The sequence below is a fragment of the Heptranchias perlo genome, chromosome 5 (assembly GCF_035084215.1).
Source record: "Heptranchias perlo isolate sHepPer1 chromosome 5, sHepPer1.hap1, whole genome shotgun sequence".
Classification (NCBI taxonomy): Eukaryota; Metazoa; Chordata; class Chondrichthyes; order Hexanchiformes; family Hexanchidae; genus Heptranchias; species Heptranchias perlo.
Window position 1 is genome coordinate 24,828,100 of NC_090329.1, and position 22,493 is coordinate 24,850,592.

Genomic DNA, 22,493 nt, shown 5'->3' on the forward strand with positions numbered 1-22,493 from the left:
CACATTATTCTTAAATTAACTTTATACGGTTAAACATGCAGGGTCACAACTGAAAGTCTGAGCCACTGTTGCTTTTAAACAAACACTCCCATTACCAGATTTCTGAATTATAATGAAGAACAGTGCTAAAATAGAAAGTATTGATTATATTGGTACATTACTATCATTTCACAATTACTGTGACAGTAAATTCTATGATTCTAATGTCAAAAGCAAACTATACAACATAACGGTGAAAAATGACAACAGAACATGGGGGTAAAGAGAGACTCACAGTTATTTAATCAATTACCTATAAAGAATCAGGTTATCGTGTAATACTAGACCAAGTCTGAACATATGTGCAGAAGCTGATATTTGGAGAAACTAAATTACCTAATTGAAATTTAGCCAAATTGTCAAAAAAAAAATCTTACTCTTACCTTCTTAATGCCTACCATATGTGAAATCTCACTTCCATGCATTAGCCCTGGAGAAACTGCCATTTGTCTTTTTCCAATTAATCTATACCAGACAGTTGCTGTATAACAGTTCACACTGGAAATGCAGGGGGGCTCTTTACATATGGTGCAGTAAAACTGGGTGCATTTTATTATGTAGTTAAGAGTCTTAAAGTTAGATATCAAGATAGCCCCTGAATCCCTATTCTGTTCGGTTCCTGTTGTCAAGTAGAGGTTAGATCCTTCCCCACTGCGGAGGGGAAATATAAACACAAAGGCAAGTAATCCAGGCTGGCTCACGCAACCACAAGAGGCTGATTACATTGCAGCGTTGGGAAGTGGTTTTGCTCCGCACTCCCTGCATCGGGAGTGGCAACTGGTGATGGCCAACACAGAACTTTAAAAAGTGGTCATGTTACCTTGCATATTGAAAACCATCCACTCGCTCCACCCTGAGCTCCCCGTTCCTGCCGAGACTCAGAGTTCCTCTTTCACCATGTATACTGCAGCAGCTCCTAAATATGTTAGTATTGGCTGGGGCCGTTGCTCCAACCCATCCCAACAGGAAACCCATTGGCCCGGGTAGGCATACATCCCAGCACAGACCTCAGTTTGTTGCATGCCCTGGGTTTTAATAAAAGATTAAAACCAAGTAAAAGGAATGAGTGTGCACAAGAGTGAGCACAGGGAAGATTTACAGAAATCTGAAGTGAGAAAGTGGAAGTCATAAATAAGGAGAAAAATGTCAGTGACAAACATGAAGTGCGAGAGAGTAAGAGATTGTTTTTCTGCTTGTCATCCACTTTTTCCCCTCACTGTCAGAGAGAAAAACTGTTAGGAATTCGGGTTTGCCTTGGATACCGTTTTAGGGTCAGTAGTGTCAGTCATTCCCTTAAGCATTCTGAGAGCCTTACTTTTACAGGAGTTGACTCACACTACTATATACTAGTACTTGTACAATAGTATAACCCAGGGATATAACAATAGCATCCCCTTGTGACCCAGATCAGATCCTCATGTATTTCTTCAATCCTTTCGAAGGCAAACTGAGTTAATACTAGATGAGACGAGGCTTGGTTCAAAACATTTTATTCTAGTGCAGCAGTTCTGATTGGGGTCACTCATTTCCATCAATACAACTCATCTTTGTGTAATAAAAAAAGTGTTACACCACCTCACTTCGTCTTGATTGACTTAAATAAACCAACTTCTCTGCATTCTGACTTTTTGAGCCTGCCTTTTTGCCTAATTAGCTTCTCTGTTGCAAAAGGTAGGCTGCTTTTTAAGTGTCTGACATGCTGCTTTTATTCCCGATTGAACAGTCAGAAAGTGATCAAAAATCTCCCAACAAAATGGGTGTGAGGGGGTTTATAGTTTAGAGACAAGACACCGAATCGCTCAACATTTGCAATGAAGAAACATAAAAGCTAGCTCATTGGCATTTGATCTCAGTGCTTTTTTTTGCAGGAATGCATTATGCTTTAAAACAAACACTTAACGTAACTTTTCCCCTCAAAAATGTGGAAAGATGATCAAAAGAACCCAAACAGAAAAATGGACAGCGTTAGCAGAGAAGAGAATCAAAAATACAGGAAGAGACACTTTTTTTTGCTTATGTGCAACATGACAGGAGATCAACCACTGGAGCAAACATTATTGCTCATAGTGTTGGTGCTGGTTTGTAGATTAAACATAGAAAATAGGAGCAAGAGTAGGCCATTCGACCCTTCAGGCCTGCTCCGCTATTCAAAATGATCTCACTCAGTACCTGTTCCTGCTTTTTCCTCATATCCCTTGATCCCTTTAGCATTAAGAAATATATCTATCTCCTTCTTGAATACATCTAATGACTTGGCCTCCACTGCCTTCTGTGGTAGAGAATTCCACAGGTTCACCACCCTCAGTGAAGAAATTTCTCCCCATCTCAGTTCTAAATAGCATACTCCATATCCTGAGACTGTGACCCCTCGTTCTGGACTCCCCAGCCATCGGGAACATTCTCCCTGCATCTAGTCTGTCTAGTCCTGTTAGAATTTTATGTTTCAATGAGATCACCTCTCATTCTTCTAAACTCTGGTGAATATAAGCCTAGTCGACCCAATCTCTCCTCATAAATCAGTCCTGCCATCCCAGGAATCAGTCTGGTAAATCTTCGTTGCACTCCCTCCATGGCAAGGGCATCCTTCCTCAGATAAGGAGACCAAAACTGCACACAATACTTCAGATGTGGTCTCACCAAGGCCCTGTACAATTGCAGTAAGACATCCCTGCTCCTGTACTCAAATCCTCTTGCAATGAAGGCCAACATACCATTCGCCTTCCTAACTGCTTGCTGCACCTGAATGCTAACTTTCAGCGACTGGTGTACAAGGACACCCAGGTCTCGTTGCACCTCCCCTTTTCCCAATCTATCACCGTTCAGATATTAATCGGACTTTCTGTTTTTACAACCAAAGTGGATAACCTCATTTATCCACGTTATACTGCATCTGCCATGTTCTTGCCCACTCACCCAACTTGTCTAAATCACATTGGAGCCTCTTTGCATCCTCCTCACAGCTCACATTCCATCCCAGCTTTGTGTCGTCTGCAAACTTGGAAATGTTACATTTAGTTCCCTCATCCAAATCATTGATATATATTGTGAACAGCTGGGGCTCAAGCACTGATCCCTGCGGTACCCCACTAGTCACTGCCTGCCACCCAGAAAAAGACCCGTTTATTCCTACTCTCTGTTTTCTGTCTGTTAACCAGTTCTCAATCCATGCCAGTATATTCCCCCCAATCCCATGTGTTTTAATTTTGCACACAAACCTCGTGTGGAACCTTATCAAAAGCCTTCTGAAAATCCAAATACACCACATCCACTGGTTCTCCCCTATCTATTCTACTAGTTACATCCTCAAAAAACTCCAGTAGATTTGTTAAGCATGATTTCCCTTTCACAAACCCATGCTGGAGATTATTTTGATTCACTGTATTCTTTGTCATATATTTTTGAATTGTTCTATCCTATAACTGATGTACTGGTCCAGATTCTGGAGTGCCAGCAAACTGAAGATTACATTCGAGTGGAAACTATCAAGTTGCCTGCCATAAAGAATTTTTTTTTTTTTTTTTTTAAAAAGGTGGCAAATAAAACTTTGGCGCTATGGTGTCCTGAAATAAATTAAATTGAGATACAAATTTTTGTGATAGAAGTTTTTGTGAAAACAAATAAGTCCAAGAACTGCCCCATCTACATTATTCATCACCAAGGAGCACAGCTTCACCAATTCTCAGCTTTACTTCAACATGAAACCAAATGTTCAATTATTTCCATAGATTTGCTCACAACCAAATTCAAATGAATTCTCAATTTGATATAGCATTAATTCCAGATACAAGAGTGTTCATACTCTGCACCAGTCGATGGGCTCCTCCTTTTAGTTTTATAAGGCTTTAGCATGGGAGTTTTCCTTAATATGACCGGTGTTGTCTGTACTCACCATTAGAAATCTTGCTTCAATAGGATGACTCTCCCTGAAGAACCACCCCATCAGCAAAAATCTATTTGGGTTAGTGTGCCACAACCAGACTCTCTACCCAAGACTATGTATGGATCTGAAGGGATTGATCAATGCTGGGCAGCAAGACGTCTGAGATCCAAGTTTTTCTCAGGTGGGTTCTGACCATTACTCCTCCGCCCCAATTTTGAGGATTCATGCTATGTGCAGAAAAAGGGAAAAAATGCAGAAACATTCCATTCCACCTGATCAACAGGCTGCCAAGAGTCACTTGAGCAGGATCTCAATTCTTCTTATAAAGGCTTTCCCCTGAGGTCGACTTCAGCAAACCCTATCCCTATTAGTGTGCAAAATTAAAGAATATGGGATTGGTGGTAATATAGTGGCATGGATTGAAAATTAGATAAGACAGGAAACAGAGAGTAGGAATAAATGGGTCTTTTTCAGGGTGGCAGGCAGTGACTTTTTTTTAAAATTCGTTCACTGGATGTGGGCATCGCTGGCGAGGCCAGCATTTAGTGCCCATCCCTAATTGCCCTCAAGAAGGAGGTGGTGAGCCACCTTCTTGAACCGCTGCAGTCCGTGTGGTGAAGGTTCTCCCACAGTGCTGTTGGAAGGGAGTTCCAGGATTTTGACCCAGCGATGAAAGAACGGCGATATATTTCCAAGTCGGGATAGTGTGTGACTTGGAGGCGAACGTGCAGGTGGTGTTGTTCCCATGTGCCTGCTGCTCTTGTCCTTCTAGGTGGTAGAGGTCGCGGGTTTGGGATGTGCTGTCGAAGAAGCCTTGGCGAGTTGCTGCAGTGCATCCTGTGGACGGTACACACTGCAGCCACTGTGCGCCGGTGGTGAAGGGAGTGAATGTTTAGGGTGCCAATCAAGCGGGCTACTTTGTCCTGGATGATGTCAAGCTTCTTGAGTGTTGTTGGAGCTGCACTCATCCAGGCAAGTGGAGAGTATTCCATCACACTTCTGACTTGTGCCTTGTAGATGGTGGAAAGGCTTTGGGGAGTCAGGAGGTGAGTCACTCGCCACAGAATACCCAGCCTCTGAACTGCTCTTGTAGCCACAGTATTTATATGGCTGGTCCAGTTAAGTTTCTAGTGGGGTACCGCAGGGATCAGTGCTTGGGCCCCAGCTATTCACAATATATATCAATGATTTGGACGAGGGAACCAAATATAATATTTCCAAGTTTGCTGATGATGCAAAACTAGGTGGGATCGTGAGTTATGAGGATGCAGCAAAGAGCTTTAGGGCGATTTAGACAAGTTGAATGAGTGGGCCAATACGTGGCAGATGTAGAATAATGTGGATAAACGTGAAGTTATCCACTTCAGAAGGAAAAACAAAAAGGCAGAGTATTGTTTAAATAGTGATAGATTGGGGAATATTGATGTACAAAAAGGACCTGGGTGTCCTTGTACACCAGTCACTGAAAGCAAACATGCAGGTGCAGCAAGCAGTTCAGAAAGCAAATGGTTTGTTGGCCTTCATTGCAAGAGGATTTGAGTACAGGAGCAAGGATGTCTTACTGCAGTTATACAGGGCCTTGGTGAGACCACACCTGGAGTATTGTGCACAGTTTTGGTCTCCTGACTTAAGAAAGGATATACTTGCCATAGAGGGAGTGCAGCAAAGGTTCACCCGACTGATCCCTGGGATGGCAGGACTGTCATATGAAGAGAGATTGGGTCGATTCGGCCTGTATTCACTCGAGTTTAGAAGAACGAGTGGGGATCTCACTGAAACGTATAAAATTCTGACAGGGCTGGACAGACTGGATGCAGGGAGGTTGTTCTCCCTGGCTGGGGGGTCCAGAACGAGGGGTCAGAGTCTCAGGATACGGGGTAGGACATTTAGGACTGAGATGAGGAGAAATTTCTTCGCTCAGAGGGTGGTGAACCTGTGGAATTCTCTACCACAGAAGGCTGTGGAGGCCAAGTCATTGAATATATTCAAGAAGGAGCTAAATAGATTTCTAGACCCAAAAGGCATCATGGGGTATGGGGAGAGAGCGGGAATATGGTATTGAGATAGAGGATCAACCATAATCATATTGAATGGCAGAGCAGGCTCGAAGGGCTGAATGGCTTACTCCTGCTCCTATTTTCTACTTTTCTTGAAAATGAGGCAAGCCAGCTTTATATGAAGAGTCCATTTGAGGTTAAACTTCAACCCAGCTTACATCATCCACCATTCCATTCTGCATTTCAGTTTCACTTCCTTTGGTCCGAAGGGAAGTCTGTTTGCTAAGCATTGAATGCTATGCTTGCAAAGTTAGGCCATTAATCACTGTTCCTGTCTCTTGTACTCTGCTGGTGTTTGAGAGCAACACATTGAACTTTTGTCTTATCCCCTGCAGTAAAGGTATCAGTGGTCAACTGCAGCTGCTACTTGGCTGTCTCAGCCCTATCATTTGTGTTAGTCTATGTTTTTATCTGGCAGAATATTGGCATTTGGGTAGCTTACTTGTGTAGAATTTTTACCCAATAAGGCTGATCAGATGCTTTCCACATTTTCAGATTGGCCCGTTCATAAAAACTTGCCCAATGCATTAATTCATTTCTTAAGGGGGCACAGAAGGGGAAAGGATAGAAGTTATTTTAAAAAGTTTCTGTAAATGGGTGCCGTTTGCAGGCTTGGAAAACGAGAACTCCTCAGTTATTATGGGAATCGTGTAAAGTTTTCGGCCAACAAGCCAATTGGCTAAAGTTCTACCCAACAGTGCTTGCAGATTTCCACAAAGAGGAAGATACTGGAACTTGGGAATATCTGGTCTACAGAAACAAAGAGGTCACTAAGAGCATCTTTGCTAACACCCAAGTGCTTAGGAGTTTGAAATTCTTATTAGGAAATAATGCAGATGTTGTACATATCAGGAGACATATGGGTGGAGTCAGGAACATGGAAATGCCTGCATACAGTTTCCTGTACCCGTGGAGATTCTGTGTCCCCACCTTCGTTCATCTTCACTTAGGTGACAGGGTGCTCAGGATTACGTCCAGCCATTTCCATTGGATATCCTGCAGACACATGTATAAATGCTTCAGATGATGCCAAAGCCCCTCTGGCCTTCACCAGTGCCAAAGTTGAGCATTGCTGTGCTCTCTGCAGGGGCTATCATTTTAACAAAAGCCAAGAGTTCCTCTGCAGCTAATACTACAATGCCTTTAGGGAAGGGGCAGAGGGATCCTCCGTGCTGCTGGAAAGAAAATGCAGCCATCTAACCACCCTTTATTTTCTTAAAATGGCCACGTGAACTAAAAAATACTTTTAAAACCAAGGTGAGAACGATTGAAATTATTCATTTACCAGCTAATTATGGAGAGGAATCTTTTGCTGATAAGAAACATGGTTTACAACATATTGTATTGGTGTAGAAGGGCAAAGGATTTATTAGACCACACAGGTACAGTGACTAATTATAGAAATTACAACAAAAACAGGCTGTTCGGCCCAGTCTGTTTTAGTGTTTATCCTCCAAATTATCAATAGTCCTAAGCCTACGTTTGCTCTGTTCCCATACTCCTTTAATCACCTTTCATTCAACCATCTATCTAACCTGTTCTTAAATGTCTCTGCTTCAATCACTAAATCTGGTAGTGCATGCCACAACCTCAATTCTTAAAAAAAAAACTTTCCCTTACTCTGTCATAAATCTCTTGCATATAATTTTATATCTATGTCCCCCTGTTCTAGACCCCATAAATCATTGGAAATAGTCTGTTTCTATCCACTGTCCCATCCAGTCATAATTTTAAACACCATCAAATCACCCCATAATCTCCAATGAAAACAGCCCCCCCAACCCCCAAGGTCTTTCTTAGTACTGAAAGAAAGAACTTGCATTTATATAGCGCCTTTCACGACCTCAGGATGTCCCAAAGCGCTTTACAGCCAGAAGTGTGGTCACTGCTGTAATGTAGAAAACATGGCAGCCAGCAAGGACCCATAACCAACAATGTGAGAATAACCAGATAATCTGTTTTAGTGATGTTGGTTGAGGAATAAATATTGGCCAGGATACCAGGGAGAACTCTCCTGCTCTTCTTCAAAATAGTGCCATAGATCTTTTACATCCACCTGAGGGGGCAGGCAGGGCCTCACTTTAACATCTCATCCGAAAGATGGCACCACCAACAGTGCAGCACTCCCTCAGTACTACACTGGAGTGTCAGCCTGGATTATGTGCTCAAGTCTTTGGAGTGGGACTTGAACCCACAACCTTCTGACTTAGAATGGAGAGTGCTACCACTGAGTTGCACTGACACCTATACTGGAGAAACTCCAAAAGTGAATATTGTGGCTAAAAGGCATTATTTCAACCAAAATGCACAGCACGTTAGCCTTTCCATTACATAGCAGCCTTAACAGAACCAGTCATGTCATATTAAGGTACAGATATGACAGATGAATTGATCAGTTAGTTTGGGGGAGGCGGGGGCAAAGTGAAAAAGACATTGCACCTTCTTTTGTAAAAGACGATCACTTGCAGTGGACCAGTCCCTTAACAGTGATGGCATGACAGATTGAAGTTCCCTTTAGTGATGTTAAAGCTTTTGCTGAAAGAGATGCTCTTCGGGCTGATGTTAACTGAACAAACATTGGTACTTTCATTCACAACAAGACCGTATCATAGAAACATCAGTAAACCATTAACAAGCACTCAGCATTTCCATTTTGGATTTGCTAACTATCTGGCAAATAGTTTCTTATATCCTACTCAGTACACTTTGCTGAGATCTGATTGTCTTCACATCCAGGGAATAAAGTAACTGAAGTGACTACCCCAGTTTAAACCACCACATCTTCACAATTCGCATCCAGTAAAGGAAAACTGCTGGAAATGTAAATTTTTTGGTATTTCCAAAAGAAATGTGCTCCATAGATTTGCTGGAAGGTACAGGATTGCCATATCTATTCCACGCAAAGATATTTCTTCTAATCAGTTTAAGAGTTCCACTTTACTATGTTTCACCTTAGGCACAATTACATTATTTACACCGCCTTTATATATTAGATTGTACATTGCAAATGCAGAGTTTAACACAAGTGGACTTTTATACCGAGAACTCTGATGCATCTTGCTCTAGGGATGGATCTTGTGTCAGCTCTCCACTCAAATTTCTGGACGTGAACTGGTTCCTTCTACGCCACCTACTGTGTCTATTAATGGAAATTCAGAGAATGCAACCAAGACAGCTATAATACTGGGTTTGGTTACACTGATGAAATTAAATGTCTGCACAAACATAAAGCTTGTGCAACATGTGCTTGCTTTAATCAGCTAAGGACGACAACTATAGCATAACTCAAAAATAAGGAGAATCCCAGATAATTGCCCAGAAGAAAGCAGGTGGTATTTGCACCAAATCAGGTTTTTGTGGTGGACTCAATTTTTTTATGCGACTCGTTTTGTAAAAAAAGTCTCCTTATTTAGCCTCTGGCTCTTTTGTCAATTATCTTAAACCTGTGTCCTCTGGTTACTGACCCTCCTGCCAATGGAAACAGTTTCTCCTTGTTTACTAAAATGATACAAGGGATGGGGGACTTCAGTTATGTGGAGAGACTGGAAAGATGGGGTTGTTCCCTTAGAACAGAAAAGGTTAAGGAGAGATTTGATAGGAGGTGTTCAAGATCACGAACAGTTTTTAAAAATTTATTCAAGGGATGTGGGTATCACTGGCAAGGCTAGCATTTATTGTCCATCCCTAATTGCCCTTGAGAAGGTGGTGGTGAGCCATCTTCTTGAACCGCTGCAGTCCGTGTGGTGGTGGATGGGGTGCTAATCAAGCGGGCTGCTTTGTCCTGGATGGTGTCGAGCTTCTTGAGTGTTGTTGGAGCTGCACTCATCCAGGCAAATGGAGAGTATTCCATCACACTCCTGGCTTGTGCCTTGTAGATGGTGGAAAGGCTTTGGGGAGTCAGATGGTGAGTCACTCACCGTAGAATACCCAGCCTCTGACCTGCTCTTGTAGCCACAGTATTTATGTGGCTGGTCCAGTTAAGTTTTTGGTTAATGATGACCCCCAATGGTGACTCTTTGTTAGAGTAAATAAGGAGAAACTGTTTCCAGTGGCAGGAGGGTCGGTAACCAGAGGACACAGATTTAAAAGTGATCAGCAAAAGAGCCAGAGGCGACCTGAGGAAACATTTTTTTTTACGCAGCCAGTTGTAATGATCTAGAATACACTGCCTGGAAGGGTAGTGGAAGCAGATTCAATAGTAACTTTCAAAAGGGAAATAAATACTTGGAGGGAAAACATTTACAGGGTTATGGGGAAAGAGCAGGGGAATGGGACTAATCGGATAGCTCTTTCAAAGAGCCGGCACAGGCACAATGGGCTCCTCCTGTGCTGTACCTACTATGGTATTCTATTAAAACCCCCTCATTATTTTTAACACCTCTATTAAATCCTCCCCTTAACCTTCTCTGCTCTAAGGAGAACAATCCAGCTTCTCCAGTCTCTCCACTTAACAGAAGTCACTCATCCCTGGTATCATTCTGGTAAATCTCCTCTGCATTCTCCCCAAAGCCTCGACATCCTTCCTAAAGTGTGATGCCCAAAACCGGACACAATACTCCAGCTGAGGCCTAACCAGTGATTTATAAAGGTTTACCATAACTTCCTTGGTATTGTACTCTTGTGCCTCCATTTAAAGCCCAGGATATGCTATTCTTTTCAAAACAGCCATATCTACTTTGCCTGCCACCTTCAAAAATGTTTTGTATGTGAACCCCCAGGTCTCTGTTCCTGCACCCCCTTTAAAATTGTACCATTTTGTTTATATTGCCTCTTCTCGGTGTTAAATTGCATCTTCCATGTGTCTACCCATTTCACCAGCCTGCCTGTGTCCTCCTGAAGTCTGTTACTATCCTCCTCACTGTTTACTACATTCCCAAGCTTTATGTCATCTGCAAACTATGAAATTTCTCCCCCCATACCCACATTGAGGCCATTAATATATATTAAAAAGAGCAGTGGTCCGAATACCGATACCAGGGGGACACCACTGTATACTTCCCTCCAGTCTGAAACAATTGTTCACCACTACTATGCTTTCTGTCCCTTAGCCAATTTCGTATCCATGCGGCCATTGCTCCTTTAATCCCACAGGTTTTAATTTTGCTAACATGTGGCACTTGTATCAAATGCTTTCTGAAAGTCGATATAAACAATATCAATTGCACTGCCTTCATCAACGCTCTCAGTTATTTTATCGAAGAACTCAATCAAGTTTGTCAGACACGATTTGTTTTTAACAAATCCATTTCAGCTGTCATTTATTAACCCATGTTTTTCCTAGTAAAAATTAATTTTGGATCAGATCATGGTGTTTAGAAGCTTTCCCACCACAAATTAGGGATTGTTTTGTTCTGTGCACGCTAGGAATTGAATTGATTACCAAGCCAGGTCGATAGAGGGGCCCCATTTTGATGTGTGAAGCTCTTTGGGACATTTTACTACATTAAAAGGTGACATATACAGTTGTTATTGTTGATTTATACCAGAAGCCCAGAATAGATTCTTATATGTGATATGTTAAATATGATACTTACAGACAAGAGTAAGACTTCAATTATCCATACGGCATCATTTCAACCTATTCAGCCAAAAGATGCATCAGATCTTTTGAATTTACTCCTGGTGACTGGTGAAAGTTACAATGGCATATTAGTACAGTAAATGGCTCAAGTTACTTTGTTTCATAGGTGAGTACAAAAATTATCGACTTCCTCTGTTTCAGTAGAGAGGGAAACCCTAACAAACTGAATTCAGATGATGCATCTATGTTTGCCTCCCAGGAACTTGCTGAATTCATTTGACAGAAGAATTGAACATCAAATTTTGTCTGATTACGCTCCTGTGGAGCACCTTGGGACATTTTACTATGAATGCAAGTTACTGTTGTCATCAATGCTCATTACCACTTGCACAAAAAATATGCACTAAAGTAAAATATTTCAATCGTGTTTCAGGGCACGACTCCAGACTAGATGCGCATGGAAGAAAAATGTTAGTGAATCAGCCTCAGCTGTTACACTGCATATTTTTCATGGTTTCAGCTGCTCACAAAGTCTTACCCATGTACTGTAGATCTGAAATCACACTTGCGCTGGTCAAACTTCACCTACTGCCCGAACATGGAGCAGTGTTGGCATTAGTTGCAATGAAGCTGATGGCACAAATCATTACACCCTCTTGATTACGTATGGCAGCACCATTTGCAAGGAGGAGAAGAAAACTAAGATTATGAATAAACAAGTTTATTAGTGAGTCTGAACAGTTTTCTACTTTTTAAAAAAATTAATTCACGGGACGTGGGTGTCGCTGGCAAGGTCAGCATTTATCGTCCATCCCCAATTGCCCTTGAGACGGTGATGGCAAGCTGCCTTCTTGAACTGAGTGGCTTGCTAGGCCATTTCAGAGGGCAGTTAAGAATCAACCGCTTTGGGCCTGGAGTCACATATAGGCCAGACCTGGTAAGGATGGTCAGTTTCCTTCCCTAAAAGGATATTAGTGAATCAGATGGGTTTTAACGACAATCGGGAAGTTTCATGGTCACCATTACTGATATTAGCTTGGTGTACTATAAGATATTGCTATTGTTATTGAAAAGATTTTTAAAAAATTTACCATGGATATGTGGTGCTCCAATAATTCTAGAGTTAAAACAGATTCTTCCCCTTTCCACTGTTATCTGGTGAAACTTTGGCTGAAATTTTCACAGGCACATGGAGTTGATGTAGCAATGGCCTCAGCTCCCCTGCAGTCCCCCTCCAAAAAGGGAGTCCTGGCCATAAAGCCCTTGGCAGCAAACATCAGAGCGAGCTTGGACATTCACAGAGCAGCTGCTGGAGGAACCGAACACAAACTGTCCCTGTGCGCCAATCTTTACATAACTAACCCCTCCACCTCACACCCAACATCTTCCAAAAGATCCACGAGTCCAGTCAACTCTCATACCACAAGCACAATTTGTCCACACCCGAGGGCATGGTTCCTCATGCAAAAGATCCCCAAACCCATCAGCGAGGCTCAACTTTTCTAACACTTCTCTTACCCAGCTACTCACTTCCCCAAATTACAACTCATTCAGAACGCTGCGGCCCGCATCCTTACTTGCGCATGGCCGATCTATACTTAACTCCATTTCCCCTCGTTCTCTCATATCCCTTGATACCCGCATCTAACAAAAACCTGTGGATCTCAGTCTTTTTCAACTGACCCAACATCCACTACATCAGGGAACTGGATACGCTCTTGATCACTCCTTATTTCCTGCATTTCCCCAAAGGCAGTGTTCTATCTTATAACAGTGTGCACAGGCAGTTATTTACATTTATTTTAGAAAACTAATTATATTACATCATGATTTGGTAGAACAAATAAATAAACCACACACACACTTCTTGTGAGGAGGGCAGCACGTTCTTCCAGCTAGTAACAAGAGTTGTGTTAGCAGGCTCATTGCAGGGGTCCACACTCGACAGTCAGCAAGCCCAGTAGGAACCGAGCTGGATCCTCTGGATGTCAAGGATGGTCATGGTACTAGTGATCTCCCAGACTGTTACCCAGGCTGGCTGGAAGTGGGGGACATGACCTTCAACCTACTTAAAAAAAAGCAGTGGAATAGCACCGGTCATATCACACACTAATGAAGAATTTTCTTGCAAGATGTCTTCATAATTGCTAAGCTATTGCCAAGTATATTCTTGGAATCAGCACAGAATAGTGTTGGGGGTATATGGGAGCAGGTCTCTGTGGGCCGCTTAGCCATAGATGGTAAGAAAAGAGGAACCTGTAACCTTGGAAAATTCCAGGAGATACAGCGCACTATATTCCATTCTATGTCCAGGTATTCTCAGTTAAGCCTTTTGGAAAAAAGCGAAATTATAGATGGGCGAAAAGTACAATATGAGAAATTCGAAGATTAGTAACAAATTTTGCTTTTTGTACTTTTATTCTATGTGCATGCTACATAACTAGCTAATACACAAAGACAGCAGGCAAGCACCATCTAGTCTGAGATCAAAGAATCTACTGAAAGCTATCAGTTCTGCTGTTGCATTTCTTTCACAGTTTGTAGCTAAAGGAACACATTTTAAAATGTGCCTAAAATTCCTTCTCCTTCCCACCACGTTTCCACTTAAGCCACATAGTGAACTGTTAACTAATCAGTACGAAGCACTGTACAAATAAAGTGCTGCCACTAAGACGTGCAGAGCTAACCCGAAGACCTGAACTGCCGAGTCCTGACCTACAGTAACACTGTTTGTTGAAGGTCTATATTACAAAATGAATGACATCTCAATATTATATAAACGAGATGAGGTTAACATGCCAAAGATAGCACAAGAAATTGTGCAAATTCTTGCACTGTTAAAGCAGTTATCAGTATTAAATTTTTCAACTGTGTTACTATGGGGCTTTACAGCTCCAGCTGCTTTCCTAATTAGAAAAAAGGTCATTTCATCCCTCATTATAGTCCAATGTCAGTGACCCTCTGGGGCTGTGAAATGTACCAGCCCTTTGTACTATTGCTGAATGCTGAACCTTGTTTTCAGCAAGTCATTTGGCTTGCATGGTTATGGCTGAATATTGACTTTCTGAAACCTGCATCATAAAATACAAATTTCATCATTTAATGCATGATACACACACATCTAACTAGCTCTTCTGCCAATGGTATCATTTAGAAAATTTATCCGTTTATCAGAATTTATCACAAATTATCAGTGCTGCTCTTTCAAGCTACCTATGTGCAACAGCACTTCAAGAAAAACAATTCGCTTGGCTGGGTTATTGCACTCACACTGGCCATCTTATGCTGTCAGTGCCTTGCAATTCAATCCCTAGTCACAGGAGGCACTGGTAGCTATTTTGAGTGCTTGAACACAGGTCCAGTATCCTGAATAGCATTAAGCTCACAATCTGCTCACAATATATTTAGATGCTTTTTTAAAAATAAAATAAAAGCATCAACAGAAAATAAAACACATTTGATGGATTCAGTTAAGTAAAGCAAGTTAGTTTTGAAAAAGAAAAATCGACATAATGGATAAAGGAATTTGACAAACTCAATGAGTATTTGTACGAAATCACCATGCACAGTAATTTTTAGGCTATACATTTTAACTTAGTTAACAGTGGGGTAATGATTTAGTGATTAGAGTTGGCATCCCAATTTTTTTTTAAAAATGGGTGAAATGGACTTTGTTTCGTTCATGGGACGTGGGCGTCGCTGGCAAGGCCAGCATTTATTGCCCATCCCTAATTGCCCTTAAGAAGGTGGTGGTGAGCCGCCTCCTTGAACCACTGCAGTCCGTGTGGTGAAGGTTCTCCCACAGTCCTGTTAGGTAGGGAGTTCCAGGATTTTGATCCAGCGACGATGAAGGAACGGCAATATATTTCCAAGTCGGGATGGTGTGTGACTTGGAGGGGAACGTGCAGTGCTGTTGTTCCCACATGCCTGCTGCTCTTGTCCTTCTAGGCGGTAGAGGTCGCGGGTTTGGGAGGTGCTGTCGAAGAAGCCTTGGCAAGTTACTGCAGTGCATCCTGTGGATGGTACACACTACAGCCACCGTGCGCCGATGCTGGAGGGAGTGAATGTTTAGGGTGGTGGATGGGGTGCCAATCAAGCGGGCTGCTTTGTCCTGGATAGTGTCGAGCTTCTTCAGTGTAGTTGGAGCTGCACTCAGTCAAGAGGAGGGTGTTCCATCACAGTCCTGACTTGTGCCTTGTAGATGGTGGAAAGGCATTGGGGAAGTCAGGAGGTGAGTCACTTGCCGCAGAATACCCAGCCTCTGACCTGCTCTTGTAGCCACAGTATTTATGTGGCTGGTCCAGTTAAGTTTCTGGTCAATGGTGACCCCCAGGATGTTGATGGTGGGGGATTCAGCAATGGTAATGCCGTTGAATGTCAAGGGGAGGTGGTTTGATTCTCTCGTTGGAGATAGTCATTGCCTGGCACAAATGTTACTTGCCACTTATCAGCCCAAGCCTGGATGTTGTCCAGGTCTTGCTGCATGCGGGCAAGGACTGCTTCATTATCTGAGGGGTTGTGAATGGAACTGAACACTATGCAATCATCAGTGAACATTCCCATTTCTGACCTTATGATGGAGGGAAGGTCATTGATGAAGCAGCTAAAGATGGTTGGGCCTCGGACACTGCCCTGAGGAACTCCTGCAGCAATGTCCTGGGGCTGAGATGACTCCAGCCACTGGAGAGTTTTCCCCCCGATTCCCATCGACTTCAATTTTACTAGGGCTCCTTGGTGCGACACGACGTCAAGGGCCGCCCCTCTCACCTCACCTCTGGAATTTTGTCCATGTTTGGACCAAGGCTGTAATGAGGTCTGGAACAGAGTGATCCTGGCGGAATCCAAACTGAACATCGGTGAGCAGGTTATTGGTGAATAAGTGCCACTTGATAGCACTGTCGACAACACCTGCCATCACTTTGCTGATGATTGAGAGTAGACTGATGGGGCGGTAATTGGCCGGATTGGACTAGTCCTGCTTTTTGTGAACAGTACATACCTGGGCAATTTTCCACATTGTCGGGTAGATGCCAGTGTTGTAGCTGTACTAGAACAGTTTGGCTAGAGGCATGGCTAGTTCTGGAGCACAAGTCTTCAGCACTACAGCCGGGATGTTGTTGGGGCCCATAGCCTTTGTTATATCCAGTGCATTCAGCCGTTTCTTGATGTTACTTGGAGTGAATCGAATTGGCTGAAGACTAGCTTCTGTGATGGTGGGGATACCAGGAAGAGGCCAAGGTAGATCATCCACTCGGCACTTCTGGTTTTAAGATTTTTAAAAGCACTTAAGCAACTTTGATGCTAACCTACGCAGAGGCATGATTCCCCAAGTGCTCTTTTCCATTTAAATAACGATTGTTTTTTGAGCTCAATGCTGGATAAGCCATTTAGTTGATCCTTTTGTTGGAGGAAGGGAAAGGGTTTTTCTTCACTTGTATTGTCATTTGCATTCCCCATTCCTGCTCAATCCTGCTTCACTGGCCTGAGCTGTCCCAAAGGCCCATCTGTACCCCTCCCCCCATCACTAACCTGACCCTTGGCTGTGATTAAGCACTTAAGTGGTTTGTGATTTTGCTACTGTAACAATTTAAAGCCATTTCTTGGGATATGGCTGGGACTGCAGCCTTTGTGTTGTTGAGCTGGGTTTCCCCAGCAATGTGTTATTTACAGTGCAAACAGCCCTTAAGCTGCTCTTTCTAACTGAGATAAGTAAGTAATGGGGGAATCCCTCTGTTGAAACATGAGGGAAATCGAATTCAGCCCATATGTCTAGGCTAGAATCAAATCCTGGCCCCAAAAACGAAAGGACAAGCATGAAGCTCCAGTGCAATAACCATTCCACTTAATCAGAATTCTAGTTTTCATCCTTGCCGTTCTAACAGTGAGTGTAAACTGAACTTTCAGGATACACGGGAAGCAATTGAAATCATCTTATTTTGCAATTAGCCTCCTAATCCCAGGAATAGGGAGGATGAAAAATTGGCTAGGACTCTTGATCACTCTCCTTGTATACGGATCTTCAGTGAGAACAATATTGGGCTTAGCTCTGTTGCATCCTATCATCAAATTACCAGGTAACACTCCTCCAGGGTCACGCATGGAGAATGGCCACTTCAGCAAGGTAATGGAGGTTTGATGGTATACGTGGAATGGTGCGCCATGTGAATCACTGCCTTTAGAAGGCGAGTAGTAAGGAGAAAGAACAGAGAACCCCACCCCCCCAATTTTTTGCTACCTAAAACACCTTTGTGCTTTGAAAAACTTGACTGCAAAGTTCAGAGGCTGTGTAAACCCATATTGGCAAAAGAAGTAAAGGCGACGTGAGGAAAAGCTTTTTTTACACAGCAAGTAGTTATGATCTGGAATGCGCTGCCTAAAAGGGTAGTGGATACAAATTCAATCGTGGCTTTCAAAAAGGAATTGGATAAATATTTGAAGAGAAGAAATTCGCATGGCTACGGGGGAATGGGACTAACTGGATTGCTCTTACAAAGAGCCTGCACATGGTCGATGGGCCGAATGGCCGCCTCTTGTGATGTAACGATTCTATGATTGAGTTTTGATAAACAGATTTTAATTTAATTGCTAGCCATTTTTCACCGCTTACTTTTTGTCAGTACGCCATGGGTATGTGTTAATCTCATTTTGATCTAATGTGAATGTATGCCACTAATGCTGTAATTGCTGGTGTGTGCCAGAGACTGGTGAAAGTGGATTCAACTGAACAGAGAGGAATGTCCTGATTATGAATTTTAAATGACCACAATAGCAGCAAGGGCATAACTAACTTACCTTTAGCAATCCAGTATTCATGAATAGGCAGAAATGGCTGATGTAATTTATTAATGCAACCACTAATGAATTGTTCAATAGTTGTAATCATGTAGACCTCATCAAAGTAGCTTGTGGGTTCATAATGTAAATATGGATTGGACAGCATGCTGAACAGGTTTGCTTCCTCATCTAAAGCATGCAGAAATTATGCAGTGTGTATTACATAATGAGTACTAACCCAATTCAAATTATTTGGGTACAGTAGCATAGTGGTTGTTACTGGACTAATAATCCAGAGTCATGAGTTCAAATCCCGCCACGGCAGCTGGCGACTTTAAATTCAATTAATTAAATAAAATTCTGAAATAAAAAAAAACTAGTATCAGTAACGGTGGTCATGAAACTACCAGATTGTCGTAAAAACCCATCTGGTTCACTAATGTCCTTTTAGGGAAGGAAACCTGCCATCCTTACCCGGTCTGGCCTATATGTGACTCCAGACCCACAGCAATGTGGTTGATTCTTAATTGCCCTCTGAAATGGCCTAACAAGCCACTCAGTTGTAAAATCTCGCTACAAAAAGTCTTAAGAATAAAACCGGACAGACCTCCAGCCAAACTGTTCCAGTACAGCTACAACATTAGCATCTACCCGACAATGTGGAAAATCGCCCAGGTATGTCCTGTCCACAAAAAGCAGGACAAATCCAATCTGGCCAATTACCGCCCCATCAGTCCGCTCGTGATCATCAGCAAAGTGATGGAAGGTGTCGTCGACAGTGCTATCAAGCGACACTTACCAATAAACTGCTCACCGATGCTCAGTTTGGGTTCCGCCAGGACCACTCGGCTCCAGACCTCATTACAGCCTTGGTCCAAACATGGACAAAAGAGCTGAATTCCAGTGGTGAGGTGAAAGTGACCGAGTGTGGCACCAAGGAGCCCTAGTAAAATTGAAGTCAATGGGAATCAGGGGGAAAACTCTCCAGTGGCTGGAGTCATACCGAGCACAAAGGAAGATGGTAGTGGTTGTTGGAGGCCAGTCATCTCAGCCCCAGGACATTGCTGCAGGAGTTCCTCAGGGCAGTGTCCTAGGCCCAACCATCTTCAGCTACTTCATCAATGACCTTCCCTCCATCATAAGGTCAGAAATGGGGATGTTCGCTGATGATGGCACTGTGTTCAGTTCCATTCACAACCCCTCAGATAATGAAGCAGTCCGAGCCCGCATGCAGCAAGACCTGGACAACATCCCGGCTTGGGCTGATAAGTGGCAAATAACATTCACGCCAGGCAAGTGCCAGGCAATGACCATCTCCAACAAGAGAAAATCTAACCACCTCCCCTTGACATTCAACGGCATTACCATCACCGAATCCTCCACCATCAACATCCTGGGGGTCACCATTGACCAGAAACTTAACTGGACCAGCCACATAAATACTGTGGCTACAAGAGCAGGTCAGAGGCTGGGTATTCTGCGGCGAGTGACTCACCTCCTGACTCCCCAAAGCCTTTCCACCATCTACAAGGCACAAGTCAGGACTGTGATGGAATACTGTCCACTTGCCTGGATGAGTGCAGCTCCAACAACACTCAAGAAGCTTGACACCATCCAGGACAAAGCAGCCCGCTTGATTGGTATGCCATCCACTACCCTAAACATTCATTCCCTCCACCACCGGCGCACAGTGGCTGCAGAGTGTACCATCCACAGGATGCACTGCAGCAACTCACCAAGGCTTCTTCGACAGCATCTCCCAAACCCGCAATCCCCATCACCTAGAAGGACAAGGGCAGCAAGCACATAGGAACAACACCACCTGCATGTTTCCCTCCAAGTCACACACCATCCCGACTTGGAAATATATCGCCGTTCCTTCATCGTTGCTGGGTCAAAATCCTGGAACTCCCTACCTAACAGCACTGTGGGAGAACCTTCACCACACGGACTGCAGCGGTTCAAGGAGGCAGCTCACCACCACCTTCTCAAGGGCAATTAGGGATGGGCAATAAATGCTGGCCTTGCCAACGACGCCCACATCCCATAAATGAATTTTAAAAATCTTAAACGTAGAAAAACATAGAAAATAGGAGGAGTAAGACATTTGGCCCGTCGCGCCTGCTCCACCATTCAATATGATCATGGCTGATCCTCTATTTCAATACCATATTCCTGCTCTCTCCCCATACCTCTTGATGCCTTGTATCTAGAAATCTATTTAGCTCCTCCTTAAATATATTTAGTGACTTGGCCTCCACAGCCTTCTGTGGTAGAGAATTCCACAAGTTCACCACCCTCAGTGAAGAAATTTCTCCTCATCTCAGTTCTAAATATCCTACCCCGTATCCTGAGACTGTGACCCCTTGTTCTGGACCCCCCCAGCCAGGGGGAACAACCTCCCTGCAACCAGTCTGTCTAGCCCTGTCAGAATTTTATATGTTTCAGTGAGATCCCCTCTCATTCTTCCAAACTCGAGTGAATACAGGCAGAGTCGACCCAATCATACGATAGTCCTGCCATCCCAGGAATCATCCTGGTGAACCTTTGCTGCACTCCCTCTATGGCAAGTATATCCTTTCTTAGGTAAGGAGACCAAAACTGCACACAATACTCCAGGTGTAGTCTCACCAAGGCCTGTATAACTGCAGTGAGACATCCTTGCTCCTGTACTCAAATCCTCTTGCAATGAAGGCCAACATACCATTTGCCTTCCTCACTGCTTGCTGCACCTGCATGTTTTGCTTTCAGTGACTGGTGTACAAGGACACCCAGGTCCCTTTGTACATCAACATTCCCCAATCTATCGCCAATTAAATAATACTCTGCCTTTCTGTTTTTCTTTCCGAAGTGGATAACTTCACATTTATCCACATTATTCTGCATCTGCCATGTATTTGCCCACTCACAAATTGTTTAAATCGCCTTGAAGCCTCTTTGCATCCTCCTCACATCTCACAATCCCACCTAGTTTTGTCTCATCAGCAAACTTGGAAATATTACGTTTGGTTCCCTCATCCAAATCGTTGATATATATTGTGAATAGCTGGGGCCCAAGCACTGATCCCTGCAGTCCCCCTTTAGTCACTGCCTGCCACCCCGAAAAAGACCCATTTATTCCTACTCTCTGTTTCCTGTCTGTTAACCAATTTTCAATCCATGCCAGTATATTACCACCAATCCCATGTGCTTTAATTTTGCACACTAACCTCTCATGTGGGACTTTATCAAAGGCTTTCTGAATATCCAAATAAACCACATCCACTGGTTCTCCCTTATCTATTCTACCAGTTACATCCTCAAAAAACTCCAGTAGGTTTGTCAATCACGATTTCCCTTTCATAAATCCATGTTGACTTTGTCTAATCCCATTGATATTTTCTAAGTGTCCTGTTATCACATCCTTTATAATAGACTCTAGCATTTTCCCTACTACTGATGTTAGGCTAACTGGTCTGTAGTTCCCCGTTTTCCCTCCCTTTTTGTTTTAAAATAGTGGGGTTACATTTGCCACCCTCCAATCTGCAGGAACTGTTCCATAATCTATAGAATTTTGGAAGATGACAACTAATGCATCCACTATTTCCATGGCTACCTCTTTTAGTACTATGGGATGCAGGTTATCAGGCCCTGGGGATTTATCGGCTTTCAGTCCCATTAATTTCTCCAGCACTTTTTTTTACTAATACTAATTTCCTTTAATTCCTCCTTCTCACTAGTCCCTTGGTTCCCTAGCATTTTTGGGAAGTTATTTGTGTCCTCTTTCGTGAAGACAGAACCAAAGTATTTGTTTAATTGTTCTGCCATTTCCTTGTTCCCCATTACAAATTCTCCCGTTTCTGACTGTAAGAGACCTACATTTGTCTTCACTAATCTTTTTTCTTTTTACATACTTGTCGAAGCTTTTACAATCCACTTTTATGTTCCTTGTCCTTTTAAAACCACTTAAAATCAGTTCCCAGTCACCACCGGGAGCACGGCTTTTTTTTCTAAGTGGAAGCCTGATTCCCTAAAGGAAATCCCCAAGCTAGCTGGGGTTCTCATTATTTCTCGAGACTGGGGCTCAGGTCAGATAACCAGCTGCTGAGGCAGTCCGGTGAGGCACCGAGTGATCAGCAGGGCATAGCTGGTGTCAGAGAAAGACAAAAAAGGGGGCAAAACCTTCCCCTTTACTCCAGGTGCCTTGTATCAGATGCATCAAAAACTGCCACAATCAGCACCT

General features: G+C 43.1%; 1 protein-coding gene across 3 annotated transcripts in view; it reads right to left on the reverse strand.

Moving 5' to 3' along the window:
• The window catches only part of sipa1l2 (signal induced proliferation associated 1 like 2), a 393,092-nt gene that overhangs the window by 324,387 nt on the left and 46,212 nt on the right, over positions 1 to 22,493 (reverse strand). The window lies entirely within an intron of this gene.